The sequence below is a fragment of the Convolutriloba macropyga genome, chromosome 6 (genome assembly GCF_964194025.1).
Source record: "Convolutriloba macropyga chromosome 6, txConMacr16.3, whole genome shotgun sequence".
Classification (NCBI taxonomy): Eukaryota; Metazoa; Xenacoelomorpha; order Acoela; family Convolutidae; genus Convolutriloba; species Convolutriloba macropyga.
This window is the reverse complement of record NC_134473.1, coordinates 25,228,688-25,251,657: the sequence shown is the minus strand read 5'-3', so window position 1 is coordinate 25,251,657 and position 22,970 is coordinate 25,228,688. Positions and strand designations below refer to the sequence as shown.

At 32.8% G+C, this 22,970-nt stretch overlaps 1 protein-coding gene across 10 annotated transcripts in view; it reads right to left on the bottom strand.

Moving 5' to 3' along the window:
• LOC142341591 (uncharacterized) overlaps positions 1-22,970 on the bottom strand; it is a 499,295-nt gene that overhangs the window by 273,239 nt on the left and 203,086 nt on the right. Inside the window, exon 1 of one of the 10 annotated variants that reach the window (XM_075392656.1) lies at positions 5,549-5,927. The exons of the other annotated variants lie outside the window; for them this stretch is intronic. The gene's annotated coding sequence lies outside the window, so the exon portion shown is untranslated. Of the gene's footprint in view, positions 1-5,548; positions 5,928-22,970 lie in introns of those variants that run through there. 10 annotated transcript variants of the gene reach the window in all.

The following is a 22,970-nucleotide window of genomic DNA, read 5'->3' as shown; positions in this document are numbered from 1 at the left end:
TTACTTTTAAAATTATTAGTATTATTATTATTATTATTATTATTATTATTATTATTAAAATTATTATTATTATTATTATTATTATTATTATTATTACTATTATTATTATTAGTTTACTTTTATTATTATTATTATTATTATTATTATTATTATTACTATTATTATTATTAGTTTACTTTTATTATGATAATTATTATTATTATTTTTAAAAATATTTTTATTTTTATTATTATTATTATTATTATTACTATTATTATTATTATTATTATTATTATTATTATTATTATTATTATTATTATTATTATTACTTTTAATATTATTAGTATTATTATTATTATTATTATTATTATTATTATTATTAAAATTATTATTATTATTATTATTATTATTATTATTATTATTATTATTATTATTACTATTATTATTATTAGTTTACTTTTATTATTATTATTATTATTATTATTATTATTATTATTATTATTATTATTATTGTTATTATTATTATTATTATTATTATTATTATTATTATTGTTATTATTATTATTATTCAAAAAATATTACTTTACATTTCTCAAAAAAATATGTAGATAAAACTCAGATAAAACTAACGCTCCAAAGCACCATATTTTTAAATAAACCTTAACGTTACTTAAGTTGATATAAATAACAGAGATGAGCCTAGCTGAAACTGAGGTAAAGTTAATATAAAGAAAACACTTCGAATTAATATTAAAATGATCCGAAGCAGGTTTTGATATTAACTCGAATAAAGTGATAGTAATTTAATAAACTAGAGTGTAATCCAAAATTATATGGTATGTAAGAAAGTATACATGTTTTTAAAAACCAATAGGTGTATTATACCTTAAAAAAAACTATTAGAACAGAAACATGGCGCCTTGTTTTGAAGACTAAAGTTCCCGGGTAAACCTAAAGTTGTTATCCTAGAACTTTCCTTTTATGGATCCTTAATGTCATAGACGAAAAAAGTTGTACGAATTTGGTATGGTTACAACTTTTTCCATTTTTACTAATTTTTTGAAACATATTATTTGTGCTTTGTTTTAGCAGTGTTCATAATTTCGCTAAAATTTGATAAATTACAACTTTCATTATATGAAAGTTCTAGGATTACAACTTTTCATAGACGACATAATGATGAGAAGTCAATTATGAGAAGTCAACCCTTTATTGATTTGTAAAAATCAGACAGCAAAAGCAATCGTTTTTTTTAAAAAAAAATGGTTTATTATACTTTTACATGGATCAAAACATTTCATAAATCAAGTCTCACGATGAAAAGTATCATCATAACAACATCATGAAACATGAACAGCTCATTCAGGACTATTACACAAATCTACAAACCCCTAAATTGATAGTTACAGCCAATTTCATAACAATTACCTACCACAATTAGTTTTAATTAAGTTAAATCGCTCAAAAATTTTTATCACAGTTTTTTTTAAGATTTTTTTTTCTTTTAGGATTGGGCCATTACTAACATTAAAAAAACATTTACTAAAAAAACATTTTTTAAGTAAAAAAATTGAGTGGATTATTGATATTATTCAAAATCACTTTTAATAATAACACGGAGTCTCGTAAATGTGCTTTTGCATATTATGCTTCAACCCCGGTCAACACCTTTTTAATTTAATTGACTTCCAAATGTAGAAGTGATAGAAAACTATCAAAAACTGTAGCTTTTTCAACAATTAATGGTGAAACCGTTTATAAAATCACTTTAGGCTCAAACTACCTTGCCAATTTCAAAATGCCTTGGGATAAGGCTGATAATGCCGGTCATTATGATTAATAAGAGACAAGACAAACAAGACAATCAAATAAAAACAAAAAGCATTAATAACGACCAAAATCGAATGGCTACCTTCATAAATAAAAAAAATTTAAGATCAAGTCAAAATAGCATCAGATAAAAAAGAACTAAAAAAATTGATTTCGATTTCACTTGTATTTTCTATTAAACTTAACAAGTGGAAAAAACAAAGGCAAAAGTTAACAAACAAAGTTAAGAAACACGTTTATACTTGTTGAAAACAGTTAAGTTCCAGGTTATGAAAACCATTAGCTGTAAATGGAAATATTTAAATGGTTTAATATATACCTCCATAGAAGAAAGCATGTGAGAGTTTTCATTATCCACAATGTAACACGACTAGAAAAGAACAAATATAAGCAAAGTTCAAAAACTCGGTTAAATTTTACCAGAAAACAGTTTCGAAGCCCAGAAAGTCATAATTTTTTTGCTAAAAACCTTAAATAATCAAATGCGGCTTCTAACAACTCCAGTATTGTGAAAAAATACTTGTAATTAAAATTTCATCAAATTGAGCGCTGGACAAGACTGCAAAAAGAACCCCCAACTTTGGAAACTATCCGAAAAAAATTACAAGAACTCATAGTATCACCCACAAATACATTTAATTATTTGATACAACAGCAATTAAGACATTCGAATTCACTTAACGGAGAAAGCAACCCCTTTATTTGCTGATAACACGCTGAATTAGGTAGAGATAAGAGTAAAAGTGGCAAACTTCAAAAAACATTTGTTTTATGTGAAAACATTTTGCCAAAGACGTATGTAACAACAACTTTAAGTTTTCAAATCAAGTTATTATACAAATTGACTTTCTCTTGCTTAGGAAATGGAGTGGTCGGGTCATTAATTCCCGAACAATTTCACGCAAACAGAAGCCAGAAAATCATAATCCTTTCCACTAAATTGTCAGATATATTTGGCCTTACTTTGCATGTAAATTTTATCTTTGAATAATCAATATCGATTGTATATCAATCCAGACAGCGATTACCATAAAAAACAACAAAATATTCAGAAAGTCATAAAAATGACAGCGCCCCATTGCAATCCGAATGAAATTTTAATTGCCAAATTTCGAAATTTCAACAAAACTGGTCTTGCTATTGCTTGACTTCCCTCCAAGTACTAAAACAATTGCTCGAAATTTTACTAAAATAGCTGAATAATAATTGCGTAGAATTATTAGTCATCGAATGAAAGCATTTGAAAGGCTCCTTATTAGCTCTTTAGACAGTGAAATGAAACTTTTATTAAATAGACTCAGTCATAAGACAACAAGTAGGACATCAAATGCTGGCAAAACGCACGATTTCTTTTAAAACTTACAAAAACTCCTTGGCGGAATGACAATAATCCTGAGCATTACTCAGTAGGCTTAAAATTTAATCAATGCGCAACATTTTAAAATAATTAAGACCTCTCAAAAACTGAACTTCAAATTAAAACAGATTTGTCTGCAATGGGGATGACAAAGATGCAAAAAAACTTTTAAAAAGGACAGACTAAAAATACAATTCGAATCCTTTCTCATTGCAAAAAGCAACGAGAAGAACAAAACTGGAGTTCGTATCGCTGAGCGGCTGTTAAAAAATGTCATTATTCAAGATGATCGCGTAACACATTTGCTGGCAAATCGAAATCCCAATATATCAAAAGTGTTTGACGCATTTTTGATAAAGCTCTGTTTAAGTTAACGAAAAGTCACTAAAATGTCAGACCCAGACTTTTCTTAGGAACTGGAGGTAAAAATAGCCATTATCGTAACTGAAAATTGTGTCAGCAAATTTTATGCCTTCACCGGCGGTCAATTAATACAAAGTGGGCTATACAAGCATTTTTGGTACATTTTTCGTTAAAAAAGGACAAAAATCCCGAACTTTGAAGTACTCAGCCAAAATTGATTTTTCAAAGAATTCAGCAATTCTCTTCTATCTTTAAACGTAAAACCAAAGAGACCATTTTAAATTTTTTTTCATATTTTCAGCAAAATTCAGCAAAATTTCTGCAAAAAAATGAAAGAAAACAACGGAGTGAGGCTAAAATTCATAAAGCTTTAAACCTCCATAACTCCTAGGAAAAAGAAAAATTATAAAAATCTTTTTATTTAAAAAATCTACGCTTGAAAAGCTTTCTAATGATACCACTCATAACACTGTACGAGGAATAAATCTATCGGTTGTGTCGGAACAAAAAAATTTCTTAAAGATAAAAAGCAGTAGATGCGGAGGCAATGGATGAAACAAATTCCAAAAAATTGGTTTGCAAAGACTAATTGTTTCGCTCCAATAACTTTTTCTTGTAATTATGATTAAAAAAATCGGTTAACGCAAACAACATCATTTAAATACGATATGATAAAAAAATACAAAAGAAAATTCTGCGGTAAATGTTAAATGGCTTTTTAAGATTGCTATGAAATTAAACACAAAATTCCAACTCGATTGAGTACTTCAAAAGGTTTTTAATAAAACATATTCTGGAAAGTCAACTGTAAAATATAGCTGATTTGTACTATAATTGAAACTCAATAGGGAGAGAGAGGGTGAAAACAAATGGATTGAGTAAGAGCTCAAAATTGAAAATAAATCGGATGGAAGGAGTTAATAGCCAGCATCCAGTTGTGCTAGAACTCATCTTAGTGTCAAAAATCTAAAAACGCTACAAAAACTTTGTTTGTTTGAATTCGAGCTTCTTGAAAATTTGAAATGAAATATTTGCCATGAAGACTTCCACAAATTTGGTTCTGATCGCAATTTTTTTTTTCATTTCGAATAAGCTTTCAAGGTTTTTCCAGTTGCATTTTTTCAACCTGCATGCAATTTTTAAAACAAATTCTTGGAATTTTAGCATTTTTTGCAAAAATTGCCTTTTGCTCAGATATTCTTTTCCTCGCATTCATGAAAGCAGTTTTCACAGCAAGTGACATGATGTGACACATGCGCACTACGTGATGTTAAGTTCTGTAATAATTGTTAGCGAACCCGTTAAATAACTTTTCAAAATCATTATGAAGTTGAAAGAAAATAATTGCACCCTTGAAAAACTTGCAAAGCGCATTACTGATGAAACATACTCTCAAATGTTAGCAGGCTTATGTCAAAAAGAGAAAATTTCTGCTTTTTAATGAAAACTAAAAAAATAGACGACAGCAGTTGCAATTAATATGAGCTCAAAATTAATTAGAAAAAAAACATCAAATTGGAGGTAGTTGTAAATTGTAGCGAGTGATAACAAAACTGTGTCACTTATTTCAAAACACTGAAAGAAAAAACAAGAAGCGCTCAAATTTTTCACCAGAGATTTTAAACTTGTCGCAAAAAACTGCATGAGAAAACCAAGATCTAACTAGATGATGCAAATGTTTTGTTTGAGATCGATATTGAAGAACAAATGAATTTTCATCACAAACACTCGGACATATTTTTGTTGCCATCGGTTTTTTGCTCAAAAAATTAATCGAAGAAGTCAAAAACCAGAGTCAAAATTTTCGTCAAATGTCTCGCGTTAATGAAAAATATTATGCACAGAATTCAATATGCTATATGACCGTATCATAACGGCCAGTGCTTTCTCTTAACGCTGTCAAATATGTTTTCGAACGTACGATTACTCTATCTTTTTATAATTCTTCTGGTGAGATAAAATTCAGGTGGGATCTGAAATTTCGAACTAGCCTGAAATCTTCAAGAAAAAGGAACTTACCTCTCTGTCTCCAAATATCTGATTTTCTAGTAAAAGTTAGTAGCAGTTTTATAACTCGCTGATTCTAATCAGTTATTCTATCCCAACTTGTAATAATAAATCAATTCACGATTTCGGGGCTAACACTCAAACTAAGAAGTCTGTCAAAGGAGCAAATTTGTGGTAAAAATAACAAGAAACAAAGTAAACAACTTGGTTTATAAACGGGTTTATAAAAGTTAGTAAATCCAGTTGATCAAGCTAATCAAATTACGTGAGTTATTTTCAAGTTGGTCACAGAATGTTTTTATTACGTGTACACGCTTGTATTCAGGTTTAAAAATGAAATACGTCATTTTAGAAGACACTTCATTAAATTTTATGTCAAAATATTTCATTGTGTATCCTGTACCGATCAGAAAAAGACTGGAGGAAAAAAGTTCGCGGAACGAATGGCAACAATCCATTATAACTGTGCAAAGTAATCATAAGGTACACATTATCATAACCAGGTTTATGAAGAGAATCCATAAATATAAATTAACTTGACTTATCACGCATAAAAGCCAAGGCTATATTATTTTTTTCCTATTTACCTTGATAGTATCATAGTTATGAGGGCTGATAGATACGAACCTCGATTCGGTTAAGTAACTTTTCGTCTAGCGGAACGCTGGTATGATTTTTGATCCTTGGTAAGCTATAGGATGTGTTAGGTACGTGGTAATAATGGTTATACTTACAGTGAAGTGGTTATATAGTTATTTAGTTAGCCAAGTGGGTTGTAGTACTAGTTAGTACTAGCAAGCAGCATTGGCTAGTTATGTCTGCTACACAAAACTGGCTGTTTTTAGCGTGTTTTTTGGCTACTCTCTCGCTGTGAGCCTTCTTTTCTATTCACTTTTCCCCGTTTTTCCTCACTTAGCTGCGTGGTGGATGTTGTAATACGGTGTGCGACTGTTGTAGTAGTCGGGGGCGGTGATGGTGGTAATAATGGGGTGCAGGAGTGGGGTACGGCGGGGGGGGGGGGGGGGGTTGTGGCAGTGATGGTGGTGGTATTGTGGATGTGGTGGTAGATGGGATTGGGAGTGTTTTTGACAGGTGAGCTGCCGGGGATAGGCGATAGATCCTGGGGATCTACTGGACAAGGAATTCTGATTAGACACCAGGATTAACTGTAACATCACACTTTCTTCATTCTACACTATATACATAGCACATTCCCTCTTTTCCCTCCACATACAATCTCTCATACTCTCTATCTCTATGTATCCCTATGCCTCAATAAAGGTTGTTTTTCTACTACTCAACCTCTGGTCGGTGCCAGTCTGTTTTCGTTCTCAGTTTCTCAGCGTGACTCAAATTCTCAATTTTCGAAAACGTTTGTAGAAGCAACAATTTTGCAACTGACCTCGTTCATTCCATAATTGTTCATTGCATACGTTCTGGTAAGTTTAATACAGCAACGTAGCTAGACAGTTGAGAAGAGAGTCAGATAAAAGCTAGCCTGAGTTTCAAGTAACTTACGTATGGCTTTCCAATGTCAGCCCTAATTAACGCTATCAATGATCAAGCTTCAATTTTATTATGATAATTTATGGTTACAAGAAAAAAAATATGACACAAAATAATATCTTCGGATCTCTGATCTAATACTGAGGCCGATACATGATGTTATTTAAATCAGCAATTAGCAATCGAGCATTCACAAGAAAAGATCTAAAAGGCACGCAAAATGTGCTAAATCAAAAGGAACTAAATTGTTCAATTTAATAAATTTCGGCAATTTTATGCTCAAAATTTCCAAGCTTCTAAAACAATTCAAGTCAAACTGAAAAACGTAAGAACAACTTACCAATATGCATGTTCAAACGATCCAGTCGTAAGATGTTGTTTAAAAAAACACTGAAGATTTTACAGAATAGACGATTTTCTCAGCAGTTCTTAGAGGCAACCGATTTCTTAAAAGAGCCGAGGGATATTAGTTTTCGTACAAAATTTTGTACAATATTCAAAAGCGGTCCTTTTGAATGATTTCCTCATAAAATAGGCAATTGTCGCAACAATATTTGTATTTCTTTCAGATGCCTATAATAGCAGCGGCATGACATTGTCAAAGCGTCTGTGCACACATAGAAAGTCAATTCAAAATAAAAAATAATTAAGTGCGCGACAAAATAAATTATGTGGTCTTGTAAAACGCCTAGAGGACTACTATTAATGCAAATAAATGAATGCTGAAAATATCATAACGAAAATTAAAATGTTAGTATACTGCTGGTCCGTACATTAGATACTTAAACGACGGGGTTAATCGCGGGACCACATGTATAACTTGAGAGTTCAACCCCTAGTTCTACTCTTGGTATATAGTTAAGTATTAAAGAAAGTTAAATGCAAATATGAATTAATAAGTTATGTTAAACAGCATCAATTATGAACCGAGCATGAAGGGATAGAATAGTTAAAGTTATTAAGACTGAGATAGTACAAGTTAGCACAGGTTGAAATATTCTAAGTTAACTTGTAACTTAGATAGAATTTAAGAGATGTTAATTTATAACTTAGAGAAGTTAAGTCAAACTTACCTGATATCCAATTTTGTGCTAAGTTAATATTTTATGACTTAGAGAGTTCTTAGTTAAGAACAAGTCACAAAATATTCTAAGTTAGAAAAATATCTCAAGTAAGCTGAGATTGAGCAAGGGGGCAATACGGGAGTATGATTTTAAATCAGAAGTTATCAGGGACCAAAAAGTGTTGGTAGTTGAGCGTGCAAGCTCCTTTTATACTTGCGGACACGTGGTTCTCTAGTATCCTATTGGATAGAGATAACAGTGTCGACAGAGTTACCAAGGTTAAGTTGGTGTTCTCTGTGTGGCGTGACAATATCACGTCATAGTATTCTCAGTTTTAGTTAGTGATCTTAAAATAGTAGCTTATTCAAAACTACTTAGTAATTTGTTCACACGTTAAAATGGACTTTGTCCAAATCAAGTTTGTGCTTCACGCACTATAACGTAAGTTCTCAAAATAGCACTAAGATTATCAAATAGTGTTACTGAGTGTAGCACACTTCAGTACATCCCATCCCGGTCCATAGGTATTAAATCAAAACATCAAATTTTACATAATCGAATAAATTATTTAGCTTAATTTTATAATAATTAAGCATTTAAAGTTTGTGAGGTAGATTACTTGGTTAAAGTTCTAAAGTTCATCGTAGCTTCTTGTTTCTGAGTTCTCTCTAGAAGAAGGGTTGGCGATGTCCTAAGATACAGGGCTGTACAAAATAATAGATCCAATTTTTTTGGCTGGTCGTTATAATAGACCTTTTGAAGTTTTTCTATAAAATTGTGCTGCTAGTACATCTGACGTTGAATAATAGAATAATATAAGTTGAAGAATATACTGGTTAAGTTAATGGTCTATAATGACAAGCGAGGTAAATGAATAGGGAAATTAAAATTACTGCGCACAACACCATAAAGGCTAGAGTTGCCGCAATGACTCCCCAAATAAAGAATTCCGTTTCGTAATTCATCTTTATTTGAGTATTGTTGAAGAATAAATCAATTAAAGTAAGCTTTGTAGCTATAGTTTAAGGAATTAATATTTAGACTTAGTTGATCATTATGAATTAGCTTTAAGAAATAATTAATCTTGCTTTTTGTCATCAGTTCAAAATAAATAACAATTTCTTTTTGTTCAAAGTCTTCAAGAAATAAAATCACTTCGCATTGAAATTCAGAATAATATAATTCGGAGATTCTGAAAACTTTATCGTTAAAAATAATCTGTTTAGAAAAGTTAACCCATGCGGATTCAACATGATCAGAGAGTTGACAATAATCTTTAAACCATTCGATATCAACACCTCCTTCGAAATATGTGTTCATTTTGAATAATGTAGTAATTCAATTTTAATGTCAATGGGGAGAATGGAAGACCCATTAATCTTTGAAAGGAATTGACAGGAAGATCCAAATAGTACTTAAACTATAAATGGTGGATGGCGATGAATGAAAACCTGTTAAAGAAAGGTTGTAACATTTCTATATCCGTGATCACCAAAATATTGAAGACTAATATTTTAATTGAAATAAGTGAGCGGTCGAAAGTTTAGATTATTGATGTTAAGAATTTCTTCTGTATGAATAAGTTTTAGAATTTCAAACAAATCGTATTCAGGAAATTGATGAAAATAAACTACAATTTCATTGGAATTGTTATCTTGCAAGAATAAGATAATCTCCTGTAACTCAAATGTCCAATGAACTGACAATGGTGTATAGAATTTATTTCCAACTAAGAATGTTTTCGAAGTTTTAATAACTTGCGATTGAATAAATTCAGCGAGATCACAATATGTTTTGAAATATTTAACGTCTACTGAAAGGTTGTAAGACATCAAATAAATTATGGAATTCGATGGAACAATCGAATGATGTCGTAAGCAAGATAAATCGGTAAAGATGAAGAATAGATTTTATTCAGAGAAGCGAGAACAAATCAAATTTGCAATCTAAAGATAAGAATGGACTCATTTTTCACCATAAATTGCGCTAAGTGTAATCAATGAAGATTGAAGAAATGCGGATTATTTTACTTGATGTAAGTAATGTAATAAAGGAGAGTAAGGTAATCAAAATGGCTAATAATTAGGCGTTCGTTTAAACTAACGAATAATTTTCCTCACCGCGGGAGAAAGACGAAGAAGTAATGAAGGAAGTACTGAACATCAACAACCACAAATTTATCTATTCCATTCCGTGAGTGCTCAACGTGATGAGCGGAGGATGTGGAGTTGATGCTTCAGATTTGCGATCTCCAGTTGGAGCTCAGTAATCCGTTGTTCGAGCTGTTGAGAGCGTTGTCTTTCTGTCAGAAAGTTTTGCTGTACCTGATAGGTGAAGGTATCAAGCTGAGGAGTGAGGTTTGCTGTAATATTATCAAACGGGACTTGTATTGTTTGTCCTTGAAGGTTGTGATTAGTTAGTAGATAAGAATTTTTGTTCGACAAATAACCAATGAGATTGAATCTATTGATGTTGGGTTGCAACTGGTAGATTAAATTTGTATCGTAGTTCGGGTGTCCACTAAAACCGGGGGTTTTAGCTTGTATTTCAGCTTGATGTTGTTTTTGTAGGCGGTCTTGCAGGGGGGTAGTTGTGTAATGATGAAAATTAAGAAAGTTTGGTCGTGACGATTGAGTAGTTGTAGTGTTTGCTAAGACGTTGGGTACCGTACTGTTTGTCTTGGGTATATTTACTTCTAGCGGTGTCGCTGGGCTGAATGTCTCTCTAATGAATTGTTTACGTGGTTGTTTCTTTGCAATTGTATCTGAAGTTTTAGTTCTCTTCTTGGATGATGTAACTGTTGTTGATGAATTTGCACTAGTTGCTTGAGTTTGTACTGCTGAAATCTTGATAGATGAGAGAAAAGTTGTAGATGGGGTAACGTGAGTTGTGGGTTTTACTAGTCTGTCAAGTTGTTTAACTCCGGATTGAGGTTTAGAAGTTGATTGTGTATTGTATTCGGGCCAACCACTTGAAGGTTCCTTCTGAAAGACTGGTATCAATTCGTTAGGGATTGAAGAAAGTTCCTAAAAAATCAAGTATTCTCTACTCTTATTCTATTCTAAGAGTATATTTTTTGAAGTTATTTTGCTAGTATTCTCTTTTTCTTATTTTTTTGTATTTTCTTTCAAAGTAAATCAGTAGTAAATATGAAGTCAGTCTGTATTATATTATCATCATATAGTTTGATGATATTAAGGTATTAGAGGAATTAATCCTATACGGGAGACGTAGGAACGTTGTGATCGTTTCTATTTTCGTCTTTATTATTCTCATCATGTAGGTTTGGATAACCACTTTTATTCTCATGAGTTAGTGCTTGCATTCTATTAATATCATAAGGTGGGATTTGAGTAACTCTGGTTGTATCTTCAGATTTTGGAACACGCATCGTCCTTTCTCTATTTTTATCAGTATTATCATTCTCTGAGTTAGTTGCTAGATAGATAGAAGTCAGAATTGGAGCTGACATTAAATCGAATGTGGCAGCAAAGAGTGCTTTACCAAAATGAATAGATGCATTTGTAATTTTGTTAATTTGCATTGCTCGAATTAAGCATAAGACTATGTCGATGAGTAGCTTAATGAATAAGAAAGCGGCAAAGAATATTCCGCATCGCTCAATTATATATTGTATTTTACCAAAGGTTTCAACAAATTGATTATTAAAGAAGTCCGGTGAAATGAATGAATCTAGATAAATAGTTCTAGAGTTATAATAATTCGTGCCTGAAATATTTGAAAATGATTCTCTGCTATCTATTAATGACTTAGTAAAGTGTTTGAGAACTCCTTTCATATTGGAGTTGAAAGTTATTGAATTCCAGAATGACATCATTTCTTTATATGTGTAGATAGAAGCATAAATACTTGCAGTAATAACATTCGCAATTTGTTGAATAACTATATGTGGTTTAAAGAGTGCAGGTCCTCTTACTTTTGTGATTTGTGGGGTTAGTTCAACCCATGAATTATCATCGTCAACATCTAGTTGAAATAAGTTTGAATGTTTATCAGAGCACAATTGTTCTTCGGCTTCAGTGAAAATTTGTCTAGAAATCGGATCAACAAAATGAATTTCATCTTCATAAAGAATTGGTATTCGATTATAGCACTTATTAAGAATCTGTAAGGGTGAATGAAATTTAGGACAATTATATAGCCAGGCAACATTGCCATTCGTTTTGAGAAACATAGATCTGTTTCTTGTTAAGGTATATCCAGCTAAACGTGGATTTTCATGAGAAATCCTTAAAGTGTTAAGAATAGTTGAGCGCTCTAATTCACAGTCATTTCTTAATAGCTCTAGAGTAGAGGTTTGAAGTTGCCGAAGATTATTAAAGTGCAAATAGTCAATTTTTGTTCCAAGATGTGCTTCGAAATCAATATTCTCATAAACTTGAGAATATGTTGTATCAACTGTTTTGTTGTCACTGGAATAGAATTTATTTTTCATAATTATAGCACCAGTATCGGATTTAAATTTGTGAATGGGTTCTCCAGTGTTCATATCAAATCCGTCACGAAGACTAATGTATAGAGAATCATATGGCGTAGGATATACTATTCGTGGATGACTACATAAAGACTGTGGTTTATTATAAACTTGGAACATAAAGCTTTGTAAGTCGAAATCTGACTGAGCTGAAGTAAATTTAGGATCCTTTACTATATAGTATTTGTCATTAGCTTTAATCATTTGAGCGTCAAAAGTGCGAATTATAGTGAAAAGACAATTATTGGGTTCATCCCAAGTGTATGCAAATGGATCAGTAGATGTAGAATCGCAGCCTCCGGCTGATAAAGGACAAGGTAGAGGTATATTTTGCCAGTTATTAACTGTGCCATCTCTAAGGTTTACATTCAGGCTAACATTTTGCATATATGTTTCATAAGTGTAGTGTGTAATCCAACCTCGGGAGTTACATTCATTGTTTCCAGTTCCAACATCGCCTGAGTTAAAGTTTGAGAATAAAGATTTGTCAAAATCGAATTCTACTGATTTAGAAGAAGGGGAAAGCTTTATCTTTTTTCTTTCCTTTGCAAGTTTGCATTTCTGAGCATCAAGCTTAACTGAAGTAGTAATAGTATTATGTCTGGCATCTATGCCGCTAGAGTCAAAAGAATCGCAAAACCAACGTAATTGCTGTTGGGTTGCTTTACACATAGTTGCTTCTAGTTTAACTTTATAATTTCTTTGGTAGAGAGTGACTCGTGCTTGATTAGTGCTAATTTTATCAGGACGAATTTCGCAAGGTGCTACTTTGTTGAGAGAATACATCTGGTTTGAAATCATTTTTGAGCAATCAAAGTGGTTAACATGAAGGTTAGGAGCTGTGTTTTCATAGATACTCATCTTTTCAATTGGTCTGGCGTCAGTGAAAGACGTTAAGAGTAATAATGCAAGAAATATAATAAAGATCAAGTATTTTGCAGAGCAAGCAGTTATAACACAGAGAAGTGCGAGAAGTATTATAGCAATAATCTTAAGAAACCGAGCAGAACGAATTTGGTTTCCTATGTAGGTTAAAAAATATTCTACTTTTGAGAGAAGTGATTTCTTATCAGTAATTTTCTCTTTAAAGAACTGGTCTTTAATCAGTGATAGTGGCATATGGACGTTGCGTTTTGACCAAATTAATAGCTTTTCAGGAGGCTCTAGTAATTTAAGGTACGGAATTTCTTCAGGTAGACAATTATTTCTATTTACGACACATTCTATGAAGTGTGGATGAGAATCGTTATATTCAACTAGGGATTTTAATTCTGCAATATGCTGAGCAGTTTCAGATTCAATATCAGTTGCTACAGGTGGGAACAGAGTTAAGCAAAGTAATGTAAAAATAAGCATTTTGTAACTTACGTTTATTACTTCGTCTATTGCTGGTGATTTCTTGATTTCTCCGTCTTCCATTTAGTAAACGAAGACAGTATAAGGTGAGTCTAATAAATTTAAGTTAATATTATCCGTGAAAGTAATTTGATATTTTAGCTCGTGAACGTGAGCGGAATTATAGGGTACCCAAAATATGACAAACTTTGCGTTATTTTCTGAGGTTACGAAGAATGCAACTGTTCTCTGTTGATTAGAAACAAAACACTTGTCAAGTGTTACAGTTTTATTTCCGAATTTCAATATTTTCTGTAGGAGGAATATTCTAATATACGATAGTGGGTCGAATGCAAGGGCAGTAAGAACTTGTGTTTCAGGGGAAGGTGGTAACATAGATTAAGGGTCTACAGTAAAGGGAGCTTCGATGATATCAAGGTCTATTTCGTCTCTGTTGTTCAATTGGAAACGAAAGCGTTCAATATGTTTTGGTTTGTTAGGCGTCCAACTAACAATTATTTCTAAGTTTACAAACTGGTCTTTAACGAAGAAAATAACAATGTTTTCTTTATATGAAATATATGATCGATCAATTTTTGCTGACTTGTTATTATATCTCAGAATTTTATGTGGGATGTTATAAGGACTGTAAGAAGTTGAGAAAGTTGTTCTTGAAGCTATAACCCAATAATCGTTTAGCGGAATATTCATTGATCAGTTGGTGGTTCTAAAACCAAACAAGGGACATTTAAAATGTCTAAGTCAACTAGGCTTGAAGAATGAATTTGAATTAATAAACTGTTAAGTTGCTGAGGGTTATACTTTCCCCAGAAGACAGCAATAGGGTCTTCGTTAGAGTTAGTAGCAAAGAATACTACAGTTCTTACTTCGTTAGAAATTTGACAACTAGTTAAGGTGTTAAGTTCACTGTTGAATTTCAACTTTTGATTTGCCTTAATAGAAACTTTCACAAGTGTATCAGGGTTGATAGAAAGAGAAATAAGAAAACCGTTTTGGTCGAATGAGACTTCGGTCATAAATTAGGATTGATCAGCTTTTAGGGGGTTCTAATTGTGTTACGCGGTGTGTTAACTGGTGATGAATGTGTTCAATATGAGTAGTGTTTGTCAGAATTTAGAAACTTTCTAAATTGTCAGTCCTGTACTATGTCCTATCTGAAGGGTTATGTACTCCTTCTATAGTAACTGACTGAGAATTGAATTAAGAATTAATATTGAACTGATATACCTGATATATGTGTTGTGGAGATGTGTTGTGACAAGTATTTGCTGGTCACAAATTGAAATGCTTGAAAACTTTGCTAAGTTTTCTAAGTTTATCAGTTGAAAGGGGCAAAATGTGAAAGATAGAATTTGGGACAGAGAGAAAGAAAGAAAGAAAGAAAGAGAGAGAGAGAGAGAGAGAGAGAGAGAGAGAGAGAGAGATGGTTAAGTTAGAACTGAATCTAAGAGCGAAAGAGGTAACTGATTTCAGAAGGTAACTGAGAAAAGTGATTTTGAGTTTTGGTAAGGCTCTTAAATAGTGGTTCTCAGGGTTAAGTTACCATAATTTGTGTGCTCAAACCTGATTGGTCAATGGCTAGCCTTGACTAGTGGCATGTAGCAACGTGATAAATTGGTCATATGACAAAATTCATACGACAAAAACTCCACAAAATTTAATTCTCATGTTTCAGTGCTATAGGATCGATCTTTATTATCTAAAAAGAATGTATTTTTAGGCCGAATTCTCAAAATTCGCTTCCAAGAAGTTGTGGACTATATCTTTGTGTATTCGTGTTAAGCTTTTCAAGTGCTTATCGCAAGTTGCCTTAAAACAGTATGTGTTAGAATATGAAAAATTTGATCTTTTTAGAACTTAACGGTGTTATATCTAATTTGTGCGTTGTATATGTACTTTCTGGGTTGAATTTTTAAATTTCGTTCCCTAGAAGTTGTAGGCTATATCTTTGTGCATTTGCTTTTTAGCGTTTCAAGTGTTCGTCACAAGTTGTCTCGAAACAGTATGTGTTAGAAAATGAAAAATTGAATTTTTTGAATATAATTGTGTTATTTCTGATTTATGTGTTTTACATGCACTCCTGAGCTTTATTTTCAGATTCCGTTTCCTAAGAGTTGTAGGCTATATCTTTGTGAATTCATGTTTAAGTTTTCATGTGTTAATCATAAGTTATCTAGAAACAGTATGTGTTATAGTATGAAAAAAATGAAATTTATGAAATTCAACTGAGATGTTTTTAATCCGTGTGTTGTACACTTTTGTGAACTGTTAGAGAAAGCATGTGTTTATGCAAATATGTAGTCTGAGTTGTGGAGTGGGTATAGCTATCGAGTTATTACTATTTCTGAGATTTGTGTAAGGTTTGCACTTAGGTGACATGATTCTTACTTGGAGAATTTAAAATCGCGGTTAGCTGTTTGTACATAAGTGCTTTAATGTTTATTTTAAATATTCCTTGGGTCCTTAAGCTAGTAAGGTTAGCTCTTATCTGTTGACTATGTAGGTTGCTGTGAATATGCGTTTCCTGACTAAATGCGATTTTACGTGGGTTAAATAGCTTGCAAGGGACAAATTTCTGTACTTAAGGTATTTAACTTAGATAAGGTATTTGCTCATGGGGACTTGTTTCTACTTAGCTTTGCTTTGGGTAACATGTGTTTTCAGCGTTAGTTTCGCAATAAAAGGTATGCGAGAATATTGAAAGTGTATGAATATTGAACATGTATAAAGGTTATGTGTGTGTAACAGCTTGCAATGGTGATTAATCGCGTACTTTGTGTGAGATTTGTGTTGAGTGGGCTATTTGCTTTTTGCCTTTAACTCTCGTGGAATACAGTTGTTCTTTCTTGATTTATTAAACTCTTAAACTATTCTCTGACATTAATTTCAACCTTTAAATCTTTTTTAATTCTTTCCTTAACACTTAGTTTCAACTTTCGTTTTTCTTTATTAAATTTAAATCTTTATTCTTTTCTCCTTAATTTCTTAATCTTTGAATCTTCGTAATTTTCTTTCTTGTTCTTCTTTATATTTTAATTCATTTAGTCATGAACTGGTACACTATTAATTATTTGAGGGAGACTGAGGAAGTGCGAGACGAATTAGATGCTGCTGAGTGGAGGCTGAGTGTTAACGGTTACAATCGGGAGCAAGTGACTGGTGCCTTAGAGATGAAGAGGAGGCAGCAGTACCTAGAGTTTATATATCGAGATACTTCCGGGTTGGGAGCGGAACAGTTTTTGTACTTCTTCTCAACTGGTTATCAGGCAGATAGTCTTGTGTTAACGGATGATGAGATACAAGGGATTCTGGGGGCTCGGGGAAGTCATTCTCCATGGGAGCTAAGAAGAACGCAATGTGTTTCCGATGACACAAGTAACATCATCGAGTTCTTCTTGGGGAAGGATGTAAGTGAAGTTTGTTTCTGCTTTTACAGGCCTCCATCGGGGGCAATTGTAGAACGAAATATATGTGTTAACTAGGGTTTTAGTGCAAAAAGAACAAGAAGGGTGAAAATAAGAAGGAGGAATAGAGGTAAAAAAAGATGCGTATGATCCGATAAAGAAAGCACTTTTGCTATTTTAGTTCTATCAAAGACTGTATAAAAAGCCGCGAGGTGATTTGGATCTGTATTGGGAGGAGCAAAACGAGTTGGAGAATCAACTCTTCGCACTGGGTCTTGCATGGTGGTCCCCCAACACTGGACCGAAGTTGCAAGAAGGCTATCTCAGTTTGCTGAGTTGGAATTTTAAGGAGTGTGTGTGCTTTAAAACGCAGACCCTCATGGCAAAGGCGGTAAGGGGTCTGATAGCGGCACATATGCCAGAGCAAGATTAGTGTAACTGAGACTGGTTTGAATTTTTGTAACTTTTTGTTTTGTATATATTATTTTTATTTGTATTTTGTGCGTTAAATGGTACGCTTTTCTTACAAAATTATTTATATAAAGGAGATTATTTGTCTCTATTTCTTTTTGAGTTTATGTATCAAGTCAGAAGGAATAGGTTCACCAAAGAATGTAGGTGCTTTTCTATTACGCTGAGGTCTGCTTAATACTTCATTTGCGTCTGGTAAATTAGATATATTAGGTGATGCTGTAGGTGTAGGATTATAAGGTGATGATATAGGGCTATTATGCGCTGCTTGGGGGAATAATTGTCGTGTAGCTTTAGCTTTACTAGCATTATTAGGTGGGGAAGAAAAATTTTCTTGCTGTGGGCTATTAGGTGAATACATATTTTGTATAGGGTAGGGGGTTGAAATGCGTGGGGGTAGAAAATTAGAAGAGCTTGTGCCTTGTATATGCGTAGTATTATCTACTCGGGTTTGTAGCGATTCTAAGCCTGAGTCTTTTGTTGGTGTAGCCTCAACATTATAAGTTGGCTGTAGTGTAGTATTAGAATTTATAGTAGGTTGTGTTTCTACTAAGGGCCACTGTGAAATAACAATATGTTTTGCGCCGCTATTAGCGTTAGATTTAGATATATTATGCCTATTATATTGGGTATAATAATCATCAGTGTCGTCGGGAACTACATAGTTCTCAACTAACTCTTGTATTTTCTCTTCTTTCGGGTAATAAGGTACTATATGGTTTCTATGCACTGTTTTCTTTTCATTTGTTTTGTCATGCTGTATTTCATATGTAGTATTAGTTAACATTCGTTGTACTGTATAAGGTCCTGAGCGTAGCTCTTGTAGCTTTTTGGATTTTAATAGTCCTTTAGAGTGATTCTCTAATAGTACTTTTCTACCTTCAGGTATAGGCTTTCCGAGTTTAAATCTATTTCTATACTTGTGCGCTTTATTCGTAGTTTGTCTACATTTAGTGTAGGTATTCGAGTATATAGTTTTAAATGTATCCTCTCGTTTTAACATTTCGTTAGATAATCTGTTTTGTAATAATTTCTCTATCTTTTTGTTATTACAAGTTTCTTCACTATGTGAGTGTGGTGGGAGATTACTACAATATTCTGATGTACATTTCTTTTGATTATCTCGTAGTAGTCCTAACTTAAGTGATAGGGGTATTTGTGGTTTTGTTCCGAATAGTATTTCATAAGGTGTATATCCTGTACTGTAGTTTACTGCAGTATTGTGTGAGAATGCAAATTTACTAGTGTACTCGGACCAATTAGATCCACTTTGGCTAATAAAGTGTCTTAGGTAATTAGTCAAATGTTTATTTTGTACTTCTACTTTGCCGTTAGTCCACGGTGAATATGCAGTTCGGGGGCATAGTGTAATTCCCATTTCGTTTGTGTAGTGAACGAAATCGTTACTAATAAAAGCATTGCCGTTATCATGTACTATTTGTTGCGGTATACCAAATGTAGTTATAAATTTCTCTAGTTGATTTACTGTTTCGAGAGCTTCAGCATTCTTGCTAGGATATACTTGTATAAATCTAGAGAAAGCGTCTACTATTACAAGACAAAATCTATTTCCTTTGCTAAGTGGTCGTAGTGGACCTTTATGATCAATATGAAGTGTATGCAGGGGTATAGCTTCTAATTGTCCCCATGGTTCTAAGGGTGCTTCGTTCAAGTCTTTGCGTGCTGACTTATTAGTTTGACAACTTAAGCAATCTAACATTAACATTTCAATCCATTTAAACATACCGGGCCAATAGAAATATCGCTTAACTCTATTGTAAGTTGTGCTTTCTGCTCTATGACCACTAAGTTCATGCGTATGTGCGACTTCGAATATCTTTATAAATAGTGAAAGTGGTGCACATATCCTAACGTCAAAAGAGCCGTCTTCACAAGGTTCGGAATAACAGAGTAAATCATATTGATTCTCTAGAAACAACAAGTTGAAATTATTCCTATAAGTTTGTAGTGCTTTAGATTGTTTAATAATATAGTCCTTTTCTGGAGCTTTGCCTACTTTTAGCCAATCTCTAACTTTATTTATCACGGAGTCGTTTACTTGTTCTTCAAGAATATTATCAGTGTCAAGATTAGCGTTTTTTGCGAAATCTGTAACTTTAGCTATTAAATCTAATGTATCTGTGTGGACATCCTTTTCTGAGATGTTTTGAAAAGCTTCTGCTTCGATAAGTTTCTTAAATTTTGTCCGTCTGATATAGTCGGCTTTAGCAGATTCTAATTGTTCAATAAGTGAGTTTTCAATATTACCCTCTACTAAGTCTAACCAATCTTGGTCATCATAACCTTCTCGGTCATCACTTATTTCAGCTATTTCTTCTATCTCGGAATAGTAATGATTATCATACTCGCTAGTTAGTTCTGAAGTTAATTTCTTTATTTGATTTATTTGTGTGCCGTAGTGAAAACAATCAGAGAAACTGTGTATAGCATTACAGTGTTCATTTATGTAGTCTGGTGCATCATCTACGCTAAAGTCACCTTCATCATTTATATTAATAAGTTTCTTTCTTTCGCCTTTGACTTGAGCAATAATTGGATAACAGTCGTTAGCTGATGCGTCCTTATCGTCTTGATGCAATACAGAGTAGTTAACTTCTTTTCCGTTAATATGAAACTTTATATCTTTAGGTATTACTTTGTGCTCTAGTTGATAAAGTTTAGCATCTGCTAAAGAAACGTTTCGGCTAAGAATGTCAGGGAACGCTAAGTTTTTGCCTTCAGTGTATATAATTTGCAAGTTTTGGAACTTAGTTATTACAACTTGATACTTAAAGAAGCGATGTGACATTTGTCCTCGTCGTGACCAAAGAAATAGAATTGGTCTGTGGGCACAATATAGGTAAATTGGAAAAGGGGATCCAATCACATAAAATTCATATGTTTGTAATGCAGATATTATTCCGCATAGTTCTCTATGTTGAGGGGACATCTTTTGTTCAGCTTTATCAAATACTCTCGAGTTTGCTGAAATCATACGTTTTCTATCAGGAAAATCTTGTATAAGAACACAACCTGTTCCTAAATTAGATGAATCAGCATGTATATGAAAGGGATAGTCATTAGAAGGAAATGCGTTAGAAATATCGTGACAGAATCTTTGTTTAAGGTCTGTGAATACCTTTTCGTGTTCTGGTAACCACTTGAATAGTGTTGTATCTTTAGTTAAGTCATATAGAGGTTTTGCATCTATGTGAAAGTTCAAAATATAGGTGTGATAGAAACCCATCATTCCTAAAACTCTCAAAACTTCGGTTTTCGATTCTGGCGTTTTTAGGTTTCTAATATCATCTATGCGCGAAGCAATAGGCGATAGTCCGTCCTTAGATATAACATGTCCTAGAAATCTCACTTTTCGTAAGAAAAACATTGTTTTATCGGGGGCTGCCTTAAGGTTTGCCTTTCGAAGCAAAGAGTGATACTCTTTTACTATTGTGAACATTTCATGTTTATCTTTAGCTTTTAGTAAAGTATCGTCTATATATGTTATGGCTTGTTTACGTTTTATAAGGGGTCCAAATGCATAACGCATTAGTTTGCTAAAGAAACTGGGTAATGGCTTAAGGCCATAAAATCCTACTTGATAGGTGTACTGTCTGCCTCCTACAATAAAACTTGTAACCTTCTGTGTATCTTCAGTTAGTGGTACTTGATTATAAGCCGATGACAAGTCACTACTTGTAAAAATAGTTCCGGTTATTCTTGTCATTAGAACGTTTAGTGGTTCGAGTGGCCAACTAGAATTACTTGTATCAGTTATAGAGTTTAGGTATCTAGCATCAATGACTAGTTTTACATAATCCTTCTTAGGTAATATGATGACGGGATTGACAAACCAACTATTCATATCATCGTTCTCATTGAGTTCTCTGATTATCCCTGCTTGAATTAATTCGTCCATTAGTTTTTCTAATTTATCTCTGAGATGAATGGGTATTTTGCTTGGTCGTTGCTTTTTAAAGGTTGCGTCCTTCTTCAAGGGTAAATGGAACTTATGTTTAGTTCTGCCAATATCATACTTATGATGTGAATAGACATCGTTATCCTGAAGTACTATTTCTATCAACTCAAACAATTCATCATCAGTCAAATCACTTTGCGTGAAATCAAAGTTATCTAAGAACCTTTCTAGATACTCTATGTCTTGAACTGTATTTCTATTTTGCTTAATTACAAAATCACTAACTGCCTTATTTATGATTCGGTTGCTTTGTAGTTTATCTCTAAACTTAGGAAACTGTTCGTTGACTTTAGGTCTACATAACTCTTTTGCTTCGGTAGAGAAGTCTGTGGCTAGTTCTCTCTCATCTTCTTTGCATTTTTCTATTAACTCACTTTCAATAATCTCGAGCACCTCTTCCTGTTCTAGTGTATTGGTTTCTACTTTTTGTAGTTTATCAATATCATCTTTGCTTGTATACACATAGATAGTTATTCCTGAATTCTTAAATGTTTGTTCAATTAGAGAAGATATCTCTCTCCAATCCATTCCGTCTAAACCACAAGCTATTTTTGGCATCGCTATACAGCGTAAATTTAGTCCTAGTGCATGATCTCTCATAGCAAGTAGTGTTGTTTTGATTGTATTAATTGTTGGCTTCTCATAATGATTAGCCTTAGTGATGAGACTGTATACTAAGTTATTATCTGCTCTGAAAGTTATTATGTCACCTATATCACAGTTTCTACTCTTACAGTAGTCCTTTAATAAGGGTATTCTTTTGGAGATTGTGTTAGCAAAACCTTTTCTCATTTCTGCATCTGAGGATATCGTGTGCGCTATAGGCATATTAGAGTCAAATACAGATTGGGTACGAAAATCTACATATCTAATGCAAGAATTAGTTTGGATTTGCTGTCCTTCTTGTAAATTGTTTACTACTGTGTTCAGTATGAAGCAATTGTTATAGTCCTCACTTTCATTTAGTATTGTACTTGTAAATTCGGCACAGTTTTTGATATTGTATCTTTGTATAGGTTTGTCAGTTATATCGCACATAGCATAACCTATTATTCCTCTATTTATCTGTATTGGGTGATTCTTTTGATTCTCCATAAATATGGGTAGAAATTCTTCAGGTTGTGGACAAAGTGTGTTCACAAAGACTAGGTCAGTTTTT